At 40.2% G+C, this 26,783-nt stretch overlaps 1 long non-coding RNA gene across 1 annotated transcript; it reads right to left on the bottom strand.

Moving 5' to 3' along the window:
• Positions 1-9,949: 9,949 nt before the first annotated feature.
• On the bottom strand, positions 9,950-25,994 carry LOC143657996 (uncharacterized). Its single transcript, XR_013163052.1, has 3 exons — positions 25,902-25,994; positions 19,447-19,600; positions 9,950-10,093 (listed from the first exon to the last, which is right to left on the bottom strand). It is a non-coding gene; the product is annotated as an uncharacterized LOC143657996 (long non-coding RNA).
• Positions 25,995-26,783: the final 789 nt, after the last annotated feature.

Below are 26,783 nucleotides of genomic sequence, written 5' to 3'. Positions count from 1 at the left end.
CTCCTCCCCTCCCCCCACCCAAGATACTGGTGGCTCTTGATCACTGACAAGAGGCTGGAAGCCCAGCTCTGTCCCCTTCTATAAGGCAACTCGGAGGTGGAAATTACACTCCCAAGTGTCCTGAGTGGGATACCAAAACTGCCCTGAGGGGACCTCGTTTTATTACAGCCCCCTTCTTTTTGCTTCATCCCCTTCCCTGCTTTTCCCCCACTGTCTTACCAATCTCTCCTCATAAGACTTCCTTAATAAATCACTAGTGCATGAATTTTTGTCTCAGGATCTGTTTTCTGTGAAACCAAACCTAAAACATAGCCTTTGACTGGGAGACAATACAGAGGGGACGAAAGATACTGGAGAAAGCATTGCCTTTTAAATTCTTCCACATTCATGTATTCAAACTCTCTCCCACTGCTGTTAAATCAAACCATACAGAATGAAAAACCTAAAAAAAAAAAAAAAAGAAAGAAATAAAATGCTTTCATTTTTGGAACACTTATAGGGATAGATTCTTTTCGGGAAGGAAAGGGCATTTTAATACACTTACAGAAACTATGCTAATTAGCTCTAAGAGGAAACTCAAGAGTTTCAAAGTCATGATTTTGGCAAAAGAATTGAAACACGCAGAATGAAAATCAAAATTGTAATTTTCTTGAGTGGTTAGATAATTGGGTAAGTGCTGTGGGGGAGGAGAGCCACTTTCTAATTAGTAGAAAACTTCTAAGAATCCCATACCACACTGACGAAGCATTTTTATGAAGTTCAACTGAAATCAAGAGCATAAGCAGTTGTGATTTGTTGTTGTTATTATTACTATTATTATTATTATTATTTAAGAGGCTCATACGGGCAGCTTAGAGAGTCGTGTTCTGTAAGCAGCCTCTTTGTGCTCACAATTAAGCTGGAATGTACTCAGGGGGACCTGTGGGAAAGAGAAAGGAAGACAACCCCTTCATACTGCCTCAGCCAACAGCTCTGATCATCTGCTTTATAAACCGGATGTTTTAGGCTGGGTTCCTCAGAAGCAGAGCCTGAAGTAGAATTCTTAAGCAAGTAATTTATTGAGGAGTGCTCTCCGGCAAAACTTGTAGGGGGATGAGGAAAGCAGGATAAGGCAGATGAAAAAGCTAGGTGAAGATGTGGTTTTAGGTGACATCTAGCCTCAGCTGGGCCCATGGGGAGCTCTGGAAGTGAATTGTACTGCAGTCATCCTGCCCAAAGGGAAGGAAGCTGAGACCCTTATATGTCCAGTAATAATAGTCATCATTCACAGGTGGCCTGGTATGGGAGGCTGGGGAGGGGGCTGATAATCACCCAGCATCTCTGGGTGTTGAGGAGAGACCTTGCCTGGAGAAGGGGGCAGCTGTGAGCTGCTAGCAATCAACATGCAGAGCAGATGGGGGTGGGTGCTGGCCTGGTAAAGGGATCTGTGTGTGGCGGGAGGGGCCGTGAGCAGCATCTGCTATGCTGGGTAACCTCAAAACCTCCATGTCCCCAGGGGGTGTGCTGCTACAAGGTGACTCCCTATGCTGGCCTAAAATGTGCTTTCACATTCAGTAGTTTTCTAGTGATTTTCTAAAGAAGGAAACCTAATCCGCAAATCATTCCATTCTATAATTACCCGATGCTGGTGCCTGACTGAAACAAAATGATTCTTTTTTCTCTTTTTGCAATTCAAGGTTTCAGCATTTATTAAAGATGTGTATCTCATCCGCTCCAAACTTCCCATCCTCCCCAAAAATCTCCCCCAGTCTGCTGCACACCCTTATAGGCTTTGTTCTCGTTAGATGGAATCTTCTTTAGAAGTCAGGCAGGATGGGTTAATGAAATCTCTTGCACCCCAGCTCGGCCCAGAGACTAAGTCCCTGAGACCAGACATGAGCAGTCCATTCAGGGTTTTGCCTTTTTGATTCTAAGGAGATTTAGGGGAGGCATTCCCAGCATTTGAGGATTTCTGGTAAGCATAGTCATAGGCTTCAGTCATAGGAAGTCAATGTGAGAAGTTCCAACACTGTGGCCATCTCTGATGACCCTGAGGAAAACCATGGAATTGTCTGTACACATCCCATCTCACTAGAAATCCATGCAATGTGCACAAGGAATGATATGGGAGATGCTGCAACTATAGATCACAAGGCCGTGACAGAGAGGGCCCTAGCTGGTGGTTTACCTCAGGAGTCATTCTCTGGATTATTAAGCTTCAGGCACACCCAGCAAGTTCAAGAAAACTGTCACATGGCACATTCTAGTCCATTCACAGGCCATTTCAAACTAACCACTCTCTGAAATGCTGCATTTTGAATTGATCAACTGCAGAATCAATGAGTCCTGACCTCAAAACAGAATGAGAGAGGCAGGTGTGCATTCCTTTTGTGATCATTCCCCTACAAGACAATTGTGCCTTATTAGCTCAGGTCCAAGTTTAAGAATTCATACCACAGTCCTTCCCATGGAGCTGCTGAGCTGGGACAGACGCTCTGTGTTCTCACAACCATCTTCATGGGAAGGAATGTGAAAGGGAGGCAAAGCAGGTGGTGGCTCTTGTTTGAAATGCACTGACTGTGTTTGGGATCCTTTTAAAGAGCAAAAAAAAACAGATCCATTCATTGACCTAAAGCCATCCATGAAATGGGTTATGATCTCTGATACAAAGAATAGAATAGAAACTCCCCAATATCATAGCAATCTAGAGATGAAAGAAAATGGTGTGAAGCCAAGAAGACTTTATTTCTCCATCTACAATCCTATACACACTCACACACATTTGCACACACAAGCATATTTTTTTACTTTAATAGTCCTTTATCTTCTTCTCTCACAGGACACTGTAAGGCATGGTAAGAAGTTCGCTTTACCTCATCAAAAATAATTGCCATTGGGTGGGGTAATAGTGGCTCAGTGGCAGAGTTCTCTCCTGCTGTGCCAGAGACCTGGGTTCAATTCCTGGTGCCTGCCCATGCAAAATAATAATAATAATAATAATTGCCATCATTTTATGAGCATTTACTGGGGCGTCACACACTGTGATGATCATTTATTATCTCACTTAATCACCAGCACCACCATGAAGAAACAACTATAATCCCCATTGAAAAGATAGGAAAGCTGAGGCTCAGGTCATTAATAAGCTTGCTGGAGGCCACACAGGATTTGGGTGCTGCTCCCCCAGTGCCTGGGTATGCCCTTTGGAAAGACAAGAAAAGAGAGCTTGAAACCTGATGCACTTTAACATTTGAATGAATCTGTTCCTCTTAACTATGACAACCTTTCATCCAGTGCTATTCACAGCTTTGAGCTCTTGACTGGTTTGTGGGTTGAGTAGAGCCATCACCATTGACTCATCTCTGTCCTTCCTCCTTTGTAACTAGTCAGTCACTAAATACAATGGATTCTTCTTTGAAATGACTCATAACCACCCTTCCTCAATATATATTTTTTTTCTCCATTTTGGGCTCAGCCTTCATCTTTTCCTATTTAAATCACATCAGCATTTTCCCCACTGGCTTCTGTGACTCAGCTCTTTCTTCATCCTATCTGCCTGCCCACTGCCAGACATGGCTTCCTAAAATAGTGTGTCCAACATTTCACTCCCCTGCCCGAACACCTGTGATAGTTCTCTACTCCTCATGTACTTAAGTTTCGTCTCCTCCTTTATAATTTGCACACGTCACACAGCCAATGTCCATCCCCAGTCAGCACCCATATGCTCCACTATTGATAATCTCCCTCCACTGCACATCAGGCCACCTTCACATTGTCCTACAGTCCCTACACTGTTACCCAAATCATTTAACGTCAAGGTCACATAGAAGTCTTCCTACATGCATAAACTTTGTACTTAAGCCAAACCAACCAACCTTCAACTTTTCTATAGATAAGGAGGCTCTTCTCATTTGGGTTACTGCCAAAGGAAAACTATGAGAAAGAATCCAAATGCAAATACATTATTTGGAAGATGTACACTGTAGGGGAGTGAAGAGGAGGGACAAGGAAGAAAAGGCAGCCAATGATTGATGAAGTATTACGTCTGTTACCACCATGGCAACTAGAGCGTAATCCTGTAGGGACTGCAAAGAACCAGTATAGGACATACACTTCAATTATCCCACCAAAGGGGTGAGGGAACTGGGGTATTGATACACCAAGTCTCATCAGTCATTGCCAGATAGGGGCTCCCAGATGTCATTAACTCCCAGGAGTAAGTCAGGCTCCTGTGACAAAAGAAAACCCTAAATGAAAGAAATGTGGGTGCTGGCAGGTGAAAGCCAGATGGCATGCACTGAGAAGGTAAGAGCAAGGGGATGTAGACAGGGCACTGCCAGCATCGGCTATGTTATATATATAACATATATATAATAATTATATATATATATATAATGCACTACCCAAGCAGAGTTCTTCTGGGAGTGAAGCACTATTAATAACTACTTTGTGAAAGCAGGTGGAAAAGTCAGGACTGTCCTGGGCAAACTGATACATCTGGTCTTGCATTGTAACTGTGATTTTTGGGACTGCATTTTTTTCTCTCTTGACCTCAATGGTGTGCTCCTTCAGAGTAAGTTCTGTGTGAATAGCTATGCATTCTTCACTGAACTTAGCACAGTGGTAAAGACATACTAGGGGCTCAGAAAACACTGTATGGCTGGACCTACATAGAGTGGTCACCAAAAATTCAGAATGTAGTGCTATCTAAAGGGCAGAGGCTTTGAAATTAGACAGTCCTGTGTTGAAGCCCAAACCCTGCTGACTCGTTGTTAAACTTTGAGCCATACTTCACATGTCTGAACTGTTTCCTTATCTATAAAGTGGGAATGATAATAATATCTAACTTGTATAAGTTGTTGAAGAACAGAGATCTACAAAAAAAGCACCTAGTATGTAGTAGGCTGAAGTATAGTAAATTGAACTACAATTATATTACTACTACAAAAGTTATATTCTAAAAAATAGATATCATCGATTTCATTTTGGCTAGGCACTTACTTTGTGACTGGTACAGTATTTGACTCATCTCAGGGTTTCATTTTCTTGCTTGTAACTGTGGATCACTTTCACATAGCAGATGAATTAAACCTTCATGAAATTCATTTCCATTCAAGGCAAAACCAGAACTGACTGCTCAATCTCTAGTTAGGGTGGATATGGATTTGGAAAGAGGAAAAGATTTTTAAGCAAAAAGTTGAAGGGATAAGATCTGGCATAATCTGCTCCCTAAATTGGCCAAAATCAGAATCTCCAGATTAAGCCTCATTCTTTCCTACAGTTTAAAAAGGCAATAATTAAAAGAAAAGTTGCAGTAGAAAGATACCTGACTTCCCCAAAAGAAATAAATATATCTTCTGATATTGTCACTAGTCTATTGCCATCACTATTGCTTTTGATGTTCACTGGGAAGACTTTGGTTTTTTTTTTGAAAATTAGAAAAAATAGAGTAGATAGAGAAAAGAATTTATAAGCCAAATTATTATTTTTCTGTAATTTAGAAACATATTTTTCAGTTTGCATTAAATCTTAAGAATACCCGATTCACCTTGTATCCTAGATCAGTGGGTGATAAATTTGGGGCATAAGTAGAGGGGCATCTCCTGTCACCTGGCCTACTTGCAACTTGCATGGCCAGCTATCTTACCCACTATGCCAGGGACTCCTATGATTTCTTTTAACTTATTTATTCTTTCAATATAATACATGTATATAGTAAAAAAAAAATTAAGAGATAATGGTACTGCAAATTTATTTTGAAATACAGCAATAACCTGCCCCCACTCCACATCCAAAGGCCTTGTTCTCCAACCCCCAACCAATTTCAATTATTTCAGCTATTTAGATATTTCTTATGGAATTTGCTTACACATTCCTAAATAATATGTTATAGAAGAAATGGTTATTTTCCCCTATCCATTCTCCCATTCAAATATTACCCCAACTCCAATTTTTGGTTGAGCATATGACTTCCAGATTTAAAATGATATTTTCAGGCTCTCCCTTGCAATTGCATATAGTCATATGATTAAATCCTGGCCAAAGGATGTAATTGAAAATGTTATGTGCAACTTTCAAGAATATTCCTTGAAAGACCACTGAAACATATCCTTTGACTGCTTGCTTCTTCATTCTTTCTTCCTTCTGGATTGTTAGGGTACAGACATGATTGTTGGAACATAAGCAGCAATGTTGAAACACAGGGTTAGCTTTAGAATGGAAGCCATTCACATAGAATAACAGTATAAAGGAAACTGAATTGCTGAGAACTTTATGAAGCAAAGCTATTACCCTAACCTTGTACTGCTTAACTTTATGCTGTCTGAGAGAGAAAATAAACTCTGCCTTATTTAAGTCATTTGTGTTTCTATTACCTACAGCTGACCAAAACATACATTTTATTACTATCTCCAGATTTATCAGTTTTAGAAATTATCTGTTCATTATAATAGTAGATAAATATTTAATATTCTTATAAAACCCCATCCCCCACTTATACCAATCCTTCATCTTGATATAATTCCATCATAATATTATAGCTGGGTAAATATTGTTCAGTACCAAATCAGGTAGTATACTGTGACTATATTTTCTTTATAGCACATCTTTTTTGTTTTACCAGGAGTTGGTAATTGCCTTGCTTTTTCATTACTTAGTTTTCTCTATAGCTATCGGTAATTCTTTCTACATCTCCCGATAGTTTCTCAATTCATTTTTGCACACAGAGAGATGTATCCAATTCTTTCTTAGTTCTTTAGACTCTCACTGGAATGTTCTGTCCACCCGTTCCAATGTGGACTGATTCCTCTCGTTCTTTTGCTCAGCTCCCATCTCGAGACTTCCCTTCACCTTCGTCTAGGCTTTCCTCTGTCTCCTGTTTGGGATTTTCTGTTTCCTTGATGTCAAATTTTCCACTTTCTTGATCTACCACTCATTTATTGTGGAGAACTTCTTCCATTAGCTTCCTAAAGAAAATGGTGCCGGGAAAGTATATTGCATGTGATGTCTGTTTGGTGGGATGTAGAGGCATGGATGGACCCAGGATTTCTGCAGCCTAAGGCCAATAAGAAGACCTGGATAAAAGATGCTGTGGTAATATCACCTCCATTTTCACCTTCAGGTACAATGTGCTCCTGCAGAAGAATACAACCAAGACAGGGAAACACTTCTTTCACAATGGTCTTTCCAAAGAGAGGGCAATTGGATGCAACAAATTCAGGAACTCTTGATATTCCTTTTTACAATGTGTTGCTTTCAAAAATCTGACTTTAACTGTTAACATACTCCACAAGGAAGAAAATGTGATGTGGCACTTTTTCCACTCATTTCCTGGAGTGAGAGTATCTGAATGCAACCTTCCCAGAGCTTATTAACTGCATAATTAGCCACATATCATTTCAACGCAAAATTCTCCAGCAATTCACAATGCACAATCAGTAGATATAATAGCAAAGCAAGAACAGGGCGGCCTTATTAGCCTATTAGACAAACTGGCAGGTGTGCTTTCTATTCTTCCCTTCCCCAGGCCTCTCAATAGCTCTTGACTTGAAACTACAGAATGAGCTACCTATAGTACTGGGTAAATCCAGCCCAGGTTTTGTGCCATTTCTTGTGCAAGCTTGGATGGTTAGCTTAGAAAATCTGTTTTGCTCTAGGTAGAAAACCAGCCATGATGAATTAATCCAATACACTTTCCTGTTTTTTAATTTAAAATTGTATCTTGAGGTGTAGTAGCTGAAGGCTCTGCAGCAGGGAAATATACAAGGCTTAAGAAAGCAGAGGGAGAATCTGTTTCCCACTACTTGGCTCTCTTCAACCCAGAAAATCAGGCAAGTGATATTATTGCAGTGCATTCTAAGCAATTTCACCTAATCAACTGAGAAGTCACTCCTTAATGGTTTGTAATTGTAATAAAGATTCTACAAGCAGTGGGTGACCCACTTCTCCATCCCTAAGGATTGCCAGGGAGGTGGGGAAATTTTTTATATCCTTTTGGCAGCCTTAATATAATTTTCCAATTTTGGAAGGAGGAATCAGCAAATGGTTCTTCCCCTTTGGCTTTCTCTCCATTTTCCCCCCTTTCTTCTATTTCTCTTGCATTCTCTTCAAAGCTTGGGGCTGCCTATGTGCTGAGCTGGTGCTCTACCAGATGTATATACTCCCCACAGAATTTGAAGCAATGTTTCTTGAAAAAAAAAAGCATGATTAGACCATGAAAAAAAATGGGCTCAACCCAAGTTAGGTCTTCAATATGTTAATGTGCATGCTAACTCTCCAAAACCACACTACTGCAAGCAGCATTTCCCAAGCTTATTTCACCACAGAACCCTTTATTTGGGGGATGTGGGGAGTTTGGTCCAAGGAACGTCATTTATGAAACCAAAGCAAATGCAGGCAGAGCTGGCCTTCAGTGCTTCTTGCCTCCATTATATGATTTCAGAACCAGAATAATGCAGGTTTTGGGGAAACCAAGAGTCTAAGATTTGAAAACTACCTTGGCCAAATCCTGGCCTTTCTATCTCAGTGAAGTTGATTAATCTCTATGAGACCCATTCACCCATCTGTAAAATGGGAACACTAATATTTATTTTTTTTAGAGATACTTAGAAAAGTTTGAATAATATCCTATATGTAAAGTTCCCCACCAAATCCCTCACCCTAAATTGGCACTATCAATCGTTACTAGTCTTTTTCTATTTTATTTTGAACCTCTCCATTGATACTTACAACCCCTTCCCTTCATCAACCATCACCACCTTACCCGTCTGCTTGCTGATATCTGAAATGGCTTTTCATCAATGAGTAAAATAGATATGAGGGGGCATAGATACAGAAGGAAGAAGGAATTACACTATAGGAGTGATTTCAAACATTGGAAAGCTACAGAATTATCTCTGAATATGTTTTTTTAAAATAGCCATACCTGAGATCCTATTCAGGGGGTTGAGGATGACTGTTTTAGTCAGGATTCTCCAGGGAAACAGACCAAATATGTATTTACATAAATTTAAATATTATGGTATTTTTTTATGTGAATTGGCCCACACTGCTGTGCGAATGGGCAAGTCCAAATTCTATATGGCAGACTGCAAGCTTGGCACTCTGATGAAGGATTTGATATATTCCCCAGGAGAAACTGGCTGGCTGAAGTAGAGATGGAAATTCTTCCTTTTGACTGTTGAAATATCAGTCCTTCCTTTAAGACTTTCAACCAATTGGATGGAACTACTCTCATTGCTAAAAGCAATCTCTTTGTTGAGTGTAGATGTAATCACTAATAGATGTAATCAACTTATGATGATTCAAATTCACAAAAAAACCCTCAGGGTAAAAATCAGACCAGTGCTTGCTTGACCAAACAAATGATACCATAATATAGCCAAGCTGACATATCAATTTAACTATCATAGTGAGGCTATGGAGTACATATTTTTTGCAGAATATCCAGGGAATTATGATGTACCCAAAAATGACCGTAAGGTTTGGTATGGTTTTTATACATATGTACTTATAATGTCAGATGATTCTGTGACAGCATGTGGTTGGGCGAAGGGAGAAGGTAAGGGCCCTGTTGATTGAAAAATGAAGCCAGAGAAGGAAGATCCCAGAGCAGACTCAGAACAGAGGCTTTGAATAAGAACAAACTTTCTGTACTGCTCATTCTTCTTGTGAAGGTGTGCTCAGTATGGTGGCTAGAAAATGGAGATAAAGTATTGATAGGGCCAAAGATGAGCACAGCATTGTGACTTCCAATATTTATTGGCAGGGCTGATCAGGCCATCATTTACCTGCAGTTGGTAAATAGCCATCCTATGGATCCCAAAGTCACTTCCAGCTCTGTAGTTTCTTTCAATGGTACTAATTATAAAATTCTGGTGTCATAGTCAACAATCCTTTGACAACACTTTTTAGGGACCTGGGAAAACCCAGGTATTGTATTACCTCTAACTCTGAGGTACTTAATCCCTTCTCAAAGCATGATTAAGTTATCAGTTCTGTCTCCTGGTATCCTGGTAAACTTCATGTTTCACCACCCTTTTCTGAACAGAACCACTGGTTCTGCTCACCTATTTTGCTATTCCAAATCTGGAGTGTGACCATCAATAATAATATTCTGCAAAACAAGGAAAAAAATCACCAGAGGAGAACAAAGGGACAAAAAAAGCAAATAATATCACCCTCGCCTTTAAAGGTTCTTGTGAGGGTTTAAATAACTGACATAGAGTGTCCAATAACTCATGACCCATAGTCCTGTGTTTAATGGGAAAGTAACAGTAGATACTATCTTTAGATAGCATACAGTGAAAATTTTCAGTACAGGTAGCATATCTTTTACTCTGTTTTCCAAGTAGGCTACAGGGCCTAGTATACAGTAAGACCACATATTTCAGCTGGTTAACAGGATAGATGATGATTCTAGTAACAACCATTGCATCAGCAAGCTTTAATGTCATGTTTACTGTGTGGCCATATCATAGTGGCCTCTATATTGGAGTAGAGATTTAAAAGACACACAGATATCATTCCAGTTTTAGGAGTTAGCAATTTTTTTTCTAGTAAGACAGCTTAGATACACTCATACACTCACACATGCATACATAAGCACATATACACATATACGCTCACACACTGTGCTCTGAATCCCCTAATAACTATATTAGAAAACTCCAAATAATATATAATCAAATGGAAAGTTATGATATGGAGACCATAAATGTTTGGTAATTTGGGTGAAAGAAAAAATTGGTGTTTCTCTTGTCTCTCGGGAGGAGGGGCTCTTCATGAAGTTGTGGAAAGAAACTCAGGCTTTGGAATCAGGCAGTCATCGACTGTGCTGGTTTGAAAGGATTACATATCCTAGAAAAGCCATGTTTTAATCCTGATCCATCTTGTGGAAGCAGCCACTTCTTTTAATTCCCATTCAGTACTGTACACTGGAATTTGATTAGATTATCTCCACAGAGTTGTGACACACCCAATTGTGGATATTAACCTTTGATGAGGGAGATGTGACTCCACCCATTCCAGGTGGGTCTTGATTAGTTCACTGGAATCCTTTAAAAGAGGAAGCATTTTAGAGAAAGCTTAAGAGCAAGAAAGCCATGAGAACAACAAGAGCCCACACAGCCAGGGACCTTTAGAGATGTAGAGATGAAGAAGGAAAATGCCTCCGGGGGACTTCGTAAAATAAGAAGCCTGAAGAGAAAGCTAGCAGAAGTCAACATACCCACCATGTGCCTATCCAGTTGAGAAAGAAACCCCGAATGTCATCAGCTTTCTTGAACCAAGGTATCTTTCCCTAGATGCCTAAGTTTGGACATTTTCACAGCCTTAGAACTGTAAACTTGCAACTTAATAAATTTCCCTTTTAAAAGGCCACTCCATTTCTGGTATATCACATTCTAGCAGATAGCAAACTAGAACATAGACCCAGATCTAAGGTTCCTGTGATTTAATTTTAATTTTCTCTTCTGTAAAATGAGAATAGCACCTAATTCATAAGGTCACTAGGAGGACTTAAGGAGTTAAAATGTAGAGCAGCATCATAGCTTACAATATTTTTGATTAATTTTTCATGTTGGGTTGTGTTGTAAGCTGAATAATGGCCCCCAAAGATGTCCATGACTTGATCACCGGAATCTAGGACTATGCTACTTTAAATAACAAAAAGGACTTTGAAGATGTGATTAAGTTAAAAATCTTGAGATGGGGAGATTATCCTGAATTAACTGAGTGGCCCAATGTAATTACAAGGATCTTTATAAGTGGCAGGCAGGAGGGACAGGGCAGGAGACATAACCATGAAAGCAGAGGTTGAATGATGCAGGGCCACAAGCCAAGGGAGACAGGCAGCCTCTAAAAGATGGAAAAGAAGAGGGAACAGGTGGTCCCTTAGAGCATCCAGAAGGAGTACAGTCCTGCAAAGACCTTGATTTTAGCCCAGCAAAAGCCATTTGGGACTTCTGACCTTCTTTACTTTAAGATAATAAGTTTGTATTGTTTTAAACCATTAAGTCTATGGTAATTTCTTACAGCAGCAATAGGAGACTAATACAGGTACTTTGTTGACCGACTGTTCTCTAGCCATTAAAACAGAGACACCCACTGCTTCAGGAAGACAATATAACTCAGACAAGACCAAAGTACTAGATATTCAGCATTTTTTTAAAACTAGACTCCTGGAGCACATTCAGAGACAATAGCTGTGAAAAATGTGACTTCCATTTTGCGGACTTGAGCTTTGTTGAGAAGGGGTAAAAAAAAAAAAAAAAGGTGATTGCAGGTTCCAGAGATCTGAAGCTTGTAAACTCAGAGAATCAGAGGAAGGAAGAGGATGTGTCCTGAAAGAAGTTCAGCTGCTACAAAAGGAGGAGATAAAAGTTTGGGGAATGACCTCAAGGAACATTTGGCAGAACAAGATTAAAGGTAAAATGTAATCCTCCTGTCTCACACAGAAAGTCGGGAGTTATATGTATGAGAAAATAGAAAATTAGGTGGGTTGAATTCAGAACACTCTGATGGCAGAAGAGGCTACAGCCCCAACTCACTTCAATACACTGGGAGTTTTCAGAGTGTGTCTCGCACAAACTGGAGGGAAGTAGAAATGGAGGCCTGTGGAGTTTAGGCAGCAAAGGCACTGAGACAGCACTCGGGGTTTCCCACAGATATCCACAATTTCTCATGGCCCAGTGGAGAGACCTAGAAGAAAGCTGAAAAGGTTCGTGCATTGGAAGGGTCTGGGGTTAGAAGGACCCTTTCAGGAGGAGGGGGATGTCAAGTACACATACGTCAAGACTGCAGCCCACGACTTGGTCCATGGACAGAAGTAGATGCAGCAATACTGTATCTGGAATTAAGGCATCACTCTACAATCAAGAACAAGGGAGCACAGCTGAGGCCAGGTAGGACAGCAAAGGAAATACATCCCTCCCTTACAGCTACAATGCCATGTATGTCTCTCTTTGTACTCAGGCACCATCCTGGAGAGGAAAAGAGGGAAAGGTGAACCCTAAGAAGGGAGTTCAGTCTTTTAGAAAGCTTCAACTTTGAACTGCCTGAATTTAAAACTTAAACTGATTGAGTATTGACTCAAAAGGAAATTAAATTTTATACCAAAACAATCTGAATTATCTTGGTATGGCAAAACTACCCACGCTCTTTGTGTTGGTTTGAGGCTGTTATGTACCCCAGAAAAGCCATGTTCTTTATCCTAATCCAATCTTGTGGGGGAAGACCTGTTGTTTGGGTGGGATCTTCTTGACTGAGTTCTTTCTATGGAGATGTGACCCACCCAACTGTGGGTGGGACCTTTTGATAAGGTGTTTTCCATGGAGATATATCTCTGCCCATTCAAGGTGGGTCTTAATTTGCTTACTAGAGCCTTTTAAGAGGAAAACATTTTGGAAAAAGCTCAGAGCCAACAGACAGAGACATTTGAAGATGTAGAAAGAAAATGCCCCTGGGGTAGCTGTTTGAAACAAAAAGTCAAAGAACCAGTAGACGCAAGCCACATGCATTCCCATCTGACAGAGGTATTTTGGACTTATCAGCCTTTCTTGTGTCAAGGTATCTTTTCCTGAATGCCTTAGTTTTGATATTTTTATGGCCTTAGAACTATAAACTTGTAACAAAAACTTCCTTTTATAAAAGCCAACCAATTTCTGGTATATTGCATTTTCAGCAGTATTAACAACTAAAACACCCTATAATGGCAAGTTGAGTTCAATTATAGAAAAATAAAGCAAATTACACTTCTGGGCTTCTAAGCCATAACTATGAATTTTAAACCTATAGATGAATCTAAAGTACCTGGAACATAGTAGGTGCTTGGTGATATTAATTATCTCACCTGCCCTTCAGTAAACAAAGGAAGGGATACCTTGGGAAAATGATACACAAGAACAAATTTTATGGAAGGAACTAGAACTCAGTCTTGAAAGAAGTAGCAGATATCTATTGTTTTGCCTCTCTAGTCTATAGAACCTTCTACTGGTAGCACCCTGATTTTTCTGGGGTTCTATACCTTCCCTACACTTCCCATGTGATTTGGGCAGGGTGACCTCATCCCAGTTCTGGGACTGGGCACATTATCTAGGCCCAGTCAGTCAGAATATTCTAGCCCCATGGTTATGTAGTCAATTTAAGGAAAGGATAGACCCCCAAGCTTCATTCCAGCTTGGGCTTTTCTTGACATCATTTGGAATGAGGTTCTTTTTCTGTTAGAATTAGCAAACTGTAAGAACCTAAGGAAGCTTGGATTTCTTGTGCTATCTTGCTAAGGTAGGGGAAATCCTGCCTGAAATTAAAGCCAATGCAGAGAAAAGAAGAATCAAGATATTTAGAGAGAATCCAGGAAGCATTAGTGTACCAGGATCCATTCAAGCTTGAATCCTGTTTTGTTTAAGCATATCATGTTTTTTTCACTAGCAGATAAAAACCCTGAATATAAATATAATATGAATATAAACCCTGAATATAAAGGTATGCACTTATGTTCTCAAGACAACAAGGAAATCAGTCTAGCTAGGGAGCAGAATCCAATTGAATGATGGTACCAGAGAAGTCTGAGTAGGTAGGGTAAGAAATATCATGAAGGCTCTTGACTGCCAAGCTCAGTAATTTGATTTTGATCCACTAAGCAATAAGTAGCAGGAATAGATTGAGGAAAGGAGACACATAATGAAAAGATTGTCTGTGGAAAAATTGACTTGGTAGCTACCTGTAGGGCTGAATAACAGAGGAGCTTTTGCCTAGGGTCCATGACTATGGAAGGAATTCAGGGGGTCTGCGTACTTAGATGGAAAAAACTTATCAGCCTTAATTATACTAATCCCCATTTTAAATGTGACACTTGCTTCTATTTTGAATGTAGGCAACAGACCCCAGTAGTATCAGCAGTACCTGTATATTTGTCAACATAAAAAAATAGGTATCTTCATATCCCATTACAATTATTTCAGGTATATCAAAATATCATTTACACTCATTACTGCTTTAAAATTATGGTTGTGGTTGACCCACTACTGGATCTTGTTGTATATGACATTAATAAAGAAGCACTTACTCTACTACTGCATAAATCTATGGGACTTTTTTCCTATTTTGATAACTGTATTTTAACATAATTGGTTTCCTTTGTAATCTTAGGTATTTTACTTTGTGACTTAAACTTATTACTTACAGGAGTCTTAAGTTGTGCCAAAAGGGTCCATAAACACACTTAAAAGCCAATCAAAAGCTCTTTCATTACAGGAAGTGGAGGGTCTGGAAGCAAGCTACCTAGAGAAGAGTCTGTCACACAAACCAACAATGAAGCTTTGAGAATTTCAAGTCAGGACAAAGCATGAAAGGAAGATATGTATCCAAGAGGCTTTTAAGAAGTTATGGCTAGATTTACAGGAGAAATTCCTTTGTCAATTAAAGGAATAAAGGAAGATCAAAGAGAGCACAGACTACGTTTTCAAACCGGAATGAGTAGGACAAAATGGGTACTAAACAAATGAAAAAATAACTAAAAGTAAACTAAGTCTCCATTTACCCAACCAAGCTGGTTTAGGGTCAGGTTCATGGTACATTCAATCTAAGATAATGGCAGGACTTCCCAAAGGAGATATTCCATAGGAAATTCCAAATATCTCCTAAGAGATCAGCTCAGAAGTCAGAATGGGGCAAGTCTATTTGAAAGTCTTCTCTATGGAAGTGATGATATGGACTTCAATACTTTCTCCCGGGGAGAGGGGATGCAAGAAACTGAGGCCTGTGCCCTTGAGGTATGTACTCTGTGCTTCTCTGTGATTCTCTCACCTCTGCCTTCCTCTAGGTATGGGCTTTCTCATCCTCGGGAGTAACAAGACTACTGGGACTGATAACCTCACATAGCATCAGCTAGAGGAAGACTCCATCATTTCTAGTAGTACCTGGGGAGAGAGAGCAGATGCTCATTCAGATCAGACCGGCTTGGATCAGGTGACCTCTTCTGAACTAGGATGACTGTACAACCAAGTCTGTCTAGAAGAGACATATGTACATCTGCATCCCAGCCTAATTATAAATAGTGCTCCCATTCTCTCTCAAAAGTATATCAGTTTGAACTTATTGTCAAGGGTCCTAGATTGTAAGCTCTTATAGCAGTCACATATATTCATGAGGTGTAACTGTTAATTCTAAATTCTGAGATACTAAGCTGTTTGTATATAACGTGGCCTTTCTCAGAAACTTTGAGTACTTATGTGACACCTGAGACTCAGAGTTAGAGCTCTGAAGCTATGAAAGTCAGCAGTACCCCATACAGGAACTGTTTAAAAAGTTGAAAAGGGAGGTGCACAGAGGGTTCTGTGGTAGAATGCTTGCCTTTCATGTAGGAGACCTGGATTCGATTCTCAGACCATGCACCCAAAAAAAAAAAAGTTGAAAAAGGGATCATGGATAGGACTTAGGTATACTAGAAGACTGGGTAAAGGATGATATCGTCCACATTTTAAAACCTCAACTTCTGGGTGAGACTAAAGGGTGAGATGTTTATTTGGTGCAAAAATTATATTTTGGTAGTGCATTTCCTAATTTAACTTTTATGGTCAGTTTAGTTGAACACCATAAGTACACGGAATCTTAAATAGGGAGTAAGATTTTGTTCATTTGTCCAGGTTAGTGTGATGCCCCAATAAATCCCAGAGTAATGTGGGCAGTGAACAAAGAAGTATTTGCAAAGTCCCCTTGGGGGAATGGGGAGAAAGGAGGAAATATTCAACTTCCCCACTTGGAGAATTTCTAATACACAAGCAATGAGGACAACCAAATCAATAGGCCAAGCCCTCAATCTTGGGGTTCATCTCTATGAGACTTATTCTTGCAAAGGATAGGCTAAGCCTACTTAAAATTATGCCTAAGAGTCACCCCCAGAGAACCTCTTTTGTTGCTCATATGTGGACTCTCTCTCTAATCCAATTCAGCATGTAAGCTCATTGCCTTCTCCCCTCATGGGATATGACTCCCAGGAATGTAAATCTCCCTGGCAGCATGGAACAGAAAGCCTTCTTAGCCAGGACCTGGCATCAAGAGATTGAGAAAGCCTTCTTGACCAAAAGAGGGAAGAGTTTCAGTGGCTGAGAGATTTCAAACAGAGTTGAGAGGTTATCCTGGAGGTTATTCTTATGCATTATATAGGTATCCCTTTTTACTTTATGGTGTATTGGAGTGGCTTGAGGGAAGTACCTGAAACTGTTGAGCTGTGTTCCAGTAGCCTAGATTCTTGAAGACGTTTCTATAAAGATAAAACGTTTGCAAATAGACCATGTGATTGTTACAATCTTGTGGCTTATGCTCCTTATATCCAGGGCATGGACAGATGAGTAAAAGTATGGATAAAAATAAATAAATAATAGGGGGGATAAGGGGTAAAATAAGTTGGGTAGATGAAAACACAAGTGGTCAATGAGAGGGAGGGGTAAAGGGTATGGGTTGTACCAGTTTTTTTATTTCTTTTTCTGGTGTGATGTAAATATTCTAAAAGTGATCATGATGATGAGTACACAACCATGTGATGATATTGTGAGCCATTGATTGTGCACCATAAATAGAAAGTATGTGTGTGATGACTTTTCTCAAAAAAACAAAAAAAGTATCCCAATATGGATGATAAACTCTGTGGTTATCCTTCCCCAAACAGTCACTGAGGCCAGGAATTGGAAGGAGCTGATTGGCCTGGCTATGTGCTCCATCTCTCAATCTGGGGATCTGAGTAGAGAAGTATTTCCCAGAACAAAATCAGAGCAGACACCCAAAAAGAAAATCGAAGCTGAACATCAAAACCCACAGATGCCCACTTAGTAGACATAAAATAGATTCGTTAAAGTTGGAAAAGAAATATTTATAGCAAGCAAAATTTAGAAAGCTAGTGAGGGCATGCAGGTAAACAACTGTCCTCAAGAAACAAGAAGGGAGGGTTGATTTTTTTATACTGTCTCTCCAGAACCTACCAGCAAAACGTGTGGCAGTTTTTCAACTGCTTGGATTGATATCAAAATATCAGAGACTTAGAGAAATTAAAAATAATAATAAAACCAACTAACAGTCACTCTGCTTTTCATTTTTCACCATGCATGGGAAGTTAGCTGATGTCAGTGACAAAATACAACTCTCCCCTAAAAATCTATTGGCCTAAGTTTTAAACAATTGTTGTGGTTACTTTGAATTTTAATTACACATTTTAAACTTCAGAGTAGCACATTTGTATTACTTATCTTTTACTAAACCTTGTGTGCTACATGGAAGTTAATTCAGAAAACTCTCAATTATACAGTTGGCCAGCACACCCAGACATGGTTTTGAGTTCCTAAGGAGAATAAATTCCTAACAGCTTGGAACCTTTCCAGTATACTTCAGGTGCAGCTCATTTCTCCAATGCCTGTGAACTACATGGTGTTTGGACAGCAGATTCTAAATAGACACAGTAACACAGTGATTATAAAGATGAAGAAACAGAACTTAGGTCATTTTAATTCTTTTATTCTGGGAATGCTTGGGGTTTTTATTTTACCATTTTAGCATTTAAGGAGTAAAAATTGCAAGGCATAATATTTTTGTTTGGAAAGTGAAAACTTTACTTCATACATGAACCATTTCATTGAATATGAATAACATTTTAAACCTGAAATGTATTCTTCGTTAATTATTGTTTGTTTGAAACTAAAGAACAAATAAATAAAATAATGATTATTGAATATTATGTAATTAGTCTCATCTGCAAGGCTGCTGATATGCAGGTACTGTAAAATGGGGCTTTTAACAATGGGAATTTATTCATTTACAAGCTTACAGTTTTGAGGCTGAGAAAAATGTTTAAACCAAGGCATCATCAAGTGATGCATTCTTCTAGAAGACTGGCTGCTGGCAATCCTACACTCCTCTTTACATAGCCAGACATATGGCAGTGCCTGCTGGCTTGTCCTTTCTCGTCCTGGTTTCATTGCCTCCAGCTTCTCGCTTCAGTGTTTTTTTCCCTCTCTCATTCCATATTCATCCCATTTATAAAGGACTCCAGTAAGAGGATTAAGAGCCACCCTGAGCCACACCTTGACTGAAGTAATCTAATTAACTTTAAGAACATGATTTTCATACAGCTTAAAACCATCATAGTGATTATCACAAAAAATAATTTCACCATACAAAGGAGGGGTTATTTAAACGTGGGCCATATTGGATATCAAGTAGCTAGGTACTCCACTCAGTCCAACCTCTGGAGTAACTTCCTGACAGTAATGATGCATAGTCTGTCTTTTAGATGAGTGGTGACCTGGCTAGCAGCTTCCCCTCTCCATGGAAGCATTGGAACAAATCTCTGGGCTCCCTGGCTGCATCTGCAGACACTCACGTTCTCTACATAGGAAGGACTCAACCCACTTGTTCAGTTCCCTCACAGCATCTAGCACCAGCGAGAAGTGCCAGGACCACTTCAGCACCAGTCCTTACCTTTCATCCCATGGTTCATTGATCTCTGCAGGGCTCTCTGCTGGTGACCCAAGGTTTTTACCAGCTCCAGAGATGAAGAAGTGTTAAGACAACTCCCTCCATGGCCCCAGCAAAGTCATGACTCCCAAGGTCTCTTCACATCCTTCAGACCCTCCTGCACAAACATTAGATGTAAGTTGGAAAGAGGTCAGCAGGTTTGTAAGAGCAGGCGGCCATCTTTCCAACGTCCCCACCATTAATTTATACAGCCACACCTTCAGATGTGCAATATATGGCTTTCTTTATTTTTTAGTAACTAAAAACCTAACTCAATTCTTGAGCTACATTTTTTCTACCTGTAAGTGAAAAACTTAATTTTTCCAATTCAAAATTAGTCAGAAACCACCAGACTTAAACAGAATCAATTCAAACTTAAATTTGGTCAATTCGAGATGTTCCCTATCCCCCTTCTACTCCTCATGGTTCTAGGTCAGCCTGTACTCCCAGAGACTTCTTATTCACCAGGTGTTGGGGGAAAAGCATCTGGTCTGGGTCATCAGTGCACGGACCTCCTCTGAAAGGCAGAGTCCTCAACGTTCTGCATTATCAAATTGCACCAAAGCAGGTCTACAGATTCTTTTACACTCTTCTTATGAGGAAATAGAGTCTGTGTCACCTTCCCTTGAACGTGGGCAAGCCTTTGTAACTGCATCAATGAAGAGAATGCAGCAGAAGTGGTGCTGTGTGCCATTCAAGGCTAGCTTAGAAAAGGCTATGGAACCTCAATGGATTACTGTTGGGACACTTACTCTGGGAGTCTTTAGTCACCATGTTAGAAGTCTAGTACTGGTGGCTGCCCTCTACATGGGAAGGCCACCTGCAGAGATCACGAGGAGAAACAGAGAGAGATCACATGGAGAAAAAAAGAGAAACCTGAGAGACTCCTGTTGTTCTTGCCCTCAGCTATTTTGAGTCTTCCCATTCCAGGGGTCAGACATGTAAATAAGAAGCCTTCATGATAACTCCAGCCCCCACTACCATCTGACTACAACCACATGAAGGTCACTGAGCAAGAATGACCTGGGCTGAACCCAGTCTTCCCCCACCTCCAGATTTGTGAACAAAATAAATCATTTTTATGGGTTCAAACTTAAGATAGTGTTCTAAACCACTGTTTTGAGGTGATCTGTTATGCAATAATAGATAAATGAAGCACGTCCTTTGTTGATGATGCACCTTTCCACTTGTTCTCTAAGCAGAAGCAATGCTCAGTAACTGATCAAGGAGCTTCATCTCTTCTCTTACACAGCCAATGCTCTGACACTTGGCTATGCTCTCCATCCAGTCCCTGGACTGAGATAAGTAATCAAAGCTTCTTTCACTGGATGCCATAATGATGACAGCCCTGGCAGTTCCACAAATTCTCAACTATCAGCCAAATTCCTTGTTCCACTACAGAATTGGAGGCAGGGAATGTTACTTCCTAACTCTTCTCCAGATATGGCTTGCTGTCTTTGCCTTGTCTACTTCAGTTGCCCCATTTTGGCATGAGGCAAAAGTCTTACTCCTCCCACAGTTCTAAATGACAAATGAGATACCAGTCCTCTGTACCCTCAGAATCCCAAATATCTAAGTGTCTCTTATTCTCACCTCCTAAACAAAATGCAGTAGGATCTCCTCTGAGATCCAGCAGTTTCTAAGCTCTGGTATCCTTCCTTCCTAATTTCTCCTCCCACCAGATGGTTAGAATTTCCCTCTTGCGTGGGACTCAGTCTATCTGCCTATATTTTGCCCAGCTCTATTGGGTATGGTTTACTTTATTCTGGAAATCCTCCAGACATTATGATTTATACTTGTGGCTCAGTCATTTAGAATTTAATGATAAACTACTCTTCAACAAAGCCTGGCTCTAGAAAATAAAAATATTTTATCTTTCATAGCATTCAGAACCCAAACCATCTATGCCCACCCAGTTTGTGATCCACATAAAGAAGACTATTCCAGGACATTCTTGCCTAGGGAGATGAAATTTAAAGCACCTTTTAAAGTTTGTTTCAGGAACCACTTAAAAGTGTACAGGTGACAACAGATAACTCAGACAGGCTCATCAATAATCTAAGACCTTCATTGAAACCCCTTGCCTTCAAACTTTTACCTTATGTGTCTACCAATCCTAAGCTATTTTATCATGAACTCTGCCCAGTTCTAATGGAATCGTAAATATCCTAACTTTGTACTCCCTGTTCTGAGATGGTATTAAGACTTTCAAGGGAGCAATCTCCCTTACTGTTGTAAGCAATAAACTTGGACTTGCTTTATCAATAGGTTATTTTGGTAGTGTTTTTGAGGAGCCAGCATTCTACACTACTGCTTCTGCTGTAAATGTGCAGAGGTTTAAGAAACTTCTACCTAAAATATTAATTACCATAGACTATATCAAACTTTCCCTGAGGGTGGTTTGTATAGAAAGTCATTGCTGCTGCTTGCATTGTGTGTGTGGTGGTGGTGATGATGGGGCAGTGAGCAAGAGGTACAAGAAACTATGTGCATAAAATAATAAGAAGAACTCATTGAATCCTCAAAACAACCCTATGAGGTAGGCATTGTTATTATTTCTCCCATTTTTAAAATGAGGAAACGAAAGTATAGAGACCAGCTAACTTGCCCAAGATTACACAGCTAGTAAGTAGCAGAGCTGGGATTTGAACCCACACAGTCCAGTTTCAGAGTTCCTTCTTTTAATTGCTATAATAGAATCCTGTTATTTCTAAAAACAACTTCAACACAGTATTATAAATGACACAGCGTAAGTATGAACAGAAATTAAGGTAACAGTAGGCAATCTGAGAGTGGGGTCACGTGGGAGAGACAAGGTTTTGCTGGGCTTGACATAAGGGGTGAAGCTTGAGGTGAACCTGGGAAGATAAGCAGGTGAACTGGCTCAAAGAACAGGTGTAAAATCCCAATGGTATCAAAGAGTGCGGAGTGTTCAGGAAATAATAAGTAGCTTCCATCTAGCTAGGCCACGGGAGGGGTGCAAAGGTAGGCAGGCACACTAAGAGACAAGACTGGAGATGTTGTAAGGACCAGATCATTGAAAGTCTGATGGATCAGACCAAGAAGTTAGGAAAAGAATTTAATTCCCTGATATAGCCTTGAGCATCATGTTTCTCCAGCCGTCCTCTCTCCCAATAGAGGCTCTGAAATAATCAAAGAAACAGAATCAAAAACTTTTGTTCCCCAAACAGAAATCAATATACAAGTTCCTACTCCCTCAAATGAAGGGAAGGGGTTACCATAGTGTGAGGCATGCAGAGGGAAAGGTGGAATTTTTATTTTGAGTAAAACTCCTTTACTGAAACAAGAACCTTTTTGCCAAAACCTGAAATTGCATATTAGGATGAGGTCATTGCCTATTGGTAAAGTTTTCCCCTTCTCTGTTCCCCATAAGAATTCCTCTCATTGGGCCTGAAGCTAACACAGAAACCTGTGTGATGGATGAAATCAGCAGAAAGAGATGGTTGAAGGGCACATATTCCTCTAGGCACTTTTTCCTTTCTCTAAGTGCTGTCCTGTGATATTATGTATGTGTGCACACAAAAGGCACAAAGAAGGGGAAATCCAAATTAGAAGACAGAGGAAAGATATTTTTCTCATAAATTCTCTAAACCCAGGACAAAGAAAAAGATTTGGTGCGGGGAGGGGGAAGGCAAAAGATAACATTTCAAGCATCTAATAGAACATGTTCCAAGAGTTAGAATATTGGGGCAAAAGTTCTTGTGATTTCCAAAACTTTTATTTTTAGGGTGGGAGTCTACCCAATTTAAATGAGGGAGAAGAAAAACAGAAGCTTCTATTTCTGAATTCCAATGCCAGTGCACCAATCTTCCCTCAAAAAAATGGCCTTACTTGAAATATTAATTTTGGAAATTAGCATTAATTTGCATCCATTATGTCCCCAGTATTATGAATAAAGTCAACTTAATGAAATCAATTGCAGAAGTATCAAAGCCATTATCTAGGGCATGACAGAAAAGAAATTTCATTGCCTGGCACACAGTAGGAACTTAATATGACAAATGGAATGATAGAATGAATGAGTGAATGAAAGAATGAATGAACAGCCCATTTACTAGCTTCCCCTTCTCTAAGCTTCATTTTCCTGGTTATAAGTAACAGGAAGTACAGAGGAATTGATGCAATTTACCTAACACAAGCCTGGTATTAAACGGATGGCTCAATCCAATTGTACCCACATCAACCTGTGGACTGGGTGAAAGGCTTTGCCCCCCACCAACTAACGGTGTGATAAAAATCGCCACCCCTCATACACCACAACTCCCCAGTCACTCTAGAATCAGGGTTCCACTTTTTTCTAGCTGGACAATTAGACACTATGGTCAGCAGGCTGGAAAGAAAGCAATTCCCAGGCTTTGCTCTCAAAAAATCCCCCACAGAATCCTCAGCAAGTGGTATGGAGGGTTCTTAGTGCCATCTGATGAAAGCACCTGCTCCCAAGAAGGCATGGTTAGGAGCTACCTCAGCTGCTCTCCCTCACAAAGCGATCCTCAGCTGAACTGAATTCAGTTTGCCAGCCCCTGCCACAACCTTGTAGCTAAGGAAGCAAATAAAGTTGTACCATTCAAATCAATCAGCCAAACTTCGCTAAGCTTTAAGCTCCTGTCTGTGAAGAACTTACCATGTGTTTGGAGAGGCAAGATTAATACCCAAGGAACAATGACATGGCAGTGCAAATAGTACTAATCAAGAACTAACACACCACAAGGAAGGGTTTTTGTTCCCTTCCCCTTCTTTTGTCAGTGAGCAGGAAAGAAATGCTTCTTGATGACAATAAATACCTCAGAGAACTGAAGGTGAACAAGATTTCAACCAAGAGGTCCTCAGATGTTTCATGAATTGGTGATTTCTGGGCTGCAAATAAACATTTCTTTCACCTCTGTCATATGCAGATACATAGAAAAAAGTAAAACTAAGGAGGGATTTTATTTTCTTCTCAGACAAAAACCATGTGAAGGGGTTTCCATGGGCTTAGATTTTATTTTCAGTAAATGAGCCCCTCTTGAAAGTTCAGCACCAAAGGTTCTCAAACTTTTGTGCATCAGCATCACCTGGAAGATTTGTTAAAATAAAGACAGCTGAGCCCAGCCCCTGGCATTTCAGGTGGTACAGGTGGAGCCAGAGAGTTTGCTTTTCCGATAAGTTCCCAGGTGAAGCTGCTCCTGCTGATCCGGGGAGCACTTTCAGATTCCCTAGTTTGGAGGGTTGAGTTGAAATGGGCATTGTATGTGAGTGTTTGCTGTATGCCCAATTCTAAGGGGAAAAAAAGTTGTATAATCCAGAAGTGAGATGATGAGGAAAGAAAGGGACAGAGAGGGATGAGGGAGGAGAAGAAATGAGGTGAGGAGGAGGAAGGGAGGAGGGTTAAAAGAAAAGAGGTAAAAAAAAAAAAAAAAGGAAAGGCCACTGTAAAAGAGGATGCAACAATTATAGAATCTAACTCAAGGTTCACAAAATCAAATAGCTATAGGCTTTGGAAGATAATAAAAGTGAGAAAGGGGCAAGGAGGAATGAGAAATGGCCACTATTAAGTACAATACGAGAAAGATGGTAGTAGCTGGGGGTTTTCAGGGGTCTGCGATTGTATGCCCTCTTTAGAAGAGATAGTCCCTATTCAATTCCATATAGTAGATGTGGTTCAAAGAATGGGGCCCAATAATTCCCAATACTTCTTTGTAAAAGAAGTAAAAAGTCCTGATTTGGGGAGAACTACCTGTGAGGTCATGATAACCAAAGTCACAATAAAAAAGAAAGCAGTTCATTCAGTACCTAGGGTGACCCTGGAAGAGACCAGGATTAAGTACTTCCCGAGAATTTGCCTGTGAAACCATGATTGGCATCATTTAAAGGCTCAGAAAATCAAACCCTCTGGCTAGAAGGTGAGATCATTTTAAATGTGGTGTGACAGAGCTTCAGTAGCCTGTCAGGGACACCAAACCACACTCAAATCTGGCTTCTAAAGCAATAAATGCCCATTTGTGCTGATCCCAGACCAAGAAAACATGTGGTGTTTCTGCTTCCCTATAACTCAAGGTGCAAATTGGGTCTCTCCTGACACAATAACCTGAGGAAGGCAGCCTCTGTGTGGATTTCCAGGTGGATCTGTCCCAGGTCGTACTTTAGAGTCACTCAAGGAGGACATCATGTTCACACCACTGAGACTTACCATGAAAGCAAGATGAGAAGCTCCTTATGGGCAGGGATTGTGTCTGGCCTACCCAGTTTCCCCTGAACCTGGCACAGTATGGAGATTCAATACTACTGGCCTGAATAAATGTCCTTGGAAATGAGACCACTTTGAAGAACTAGCCGATTTTCTTAAAAACTTTTCTTTTCCTTTCTCTTCTTCATTTGTTCTCACTACCCCTTTTACAATTCCTGCTCCCCAGGTCACTTACCCCAGGGTCCTTTTGTATCTGTGTCTATAAAATATACAATCATTATAGATGTTCAGATTCTTCCTTTTACCTCTTCTGTCCAGGGGATTCCAGTATGAGGGAAAAGATCCAAGGAAAAGAAGGAGATTGGGAATTTTAAAACCACTTTTAAAATGAGGCAGCTTCCAAAATCCCCAGTGCAAAGGTCCCCCATAAAAGCTGAATTGGAACAGGTGAATTAGTTTGGAAGCAGAAATAAGGTCTAGGACGATCAACAGTCCTTGTTTGCTTGGAAATGAGGGGATTCGTGAGATGTTGGGCTTTCAGTGCTAAAACCTGGGACGTTCTGGGCCAACAGGACAACTTGTTTACCCAGCTTCATATTTTGCCTCCTAACCTAAATATTTGGAATGACAAAGAAAGAGAGGATGGAAACCTGGGGAGAATGACTCCTTGACCTCACCCACCCAGTCAGAGGCAGAGGATAAAAGGAAAGGAAGAAAGAAATCCAGGAACCCCTAATGCTCTGTAAAGCACAATAGCCCAGGCATAAATAAAATACAGCCCAGTCAGATTTGTAACTTCTTCTTTCATGGAAGTGGGGTGGCAGGGAGGGGGTGGTGGTGGCTATGAAAGGAATAGAAAGATGGGCAGAAACATGGAAGAAGGAGTGCTAGAGACACCTGCCACCCCAAAGGAATTAATTCTAAGGTGAGTTCCTCCCTTTTACTCTCTAAGAGCCCTCCCTGTTTTGCCTTTTAGAAATAGAAGGATCAGCTTCAAAGATCCCACTTCATCTCAGTGCTCTGGAATAATAAATAAACGTGTTTTTGCAAATCACTTCTGGAACCTGATTGCTTTGACACAGTGAATTTCAACCTTCTACCAAAGGAGCTTTCTCTT

Source organism: Tamandua tetradactyla, chromosome 15 (assembly GCF_023851605.1).
Source record: "Tamandua tetradactyla isolate mTamTet1 chromosome 15, mTamTet1.pri, whole genome shotgun sequence".
Classification (NCBI taxonomy): Eukaryota; Metazoa; Chordata; class Mammalia; order Pilosa; family Myrmecophagidae; genus Tamandua; species Tamandua tetradactyla.
This window is presented reverse-complemented; position numbering and strand designations above follow the sequence as displayed.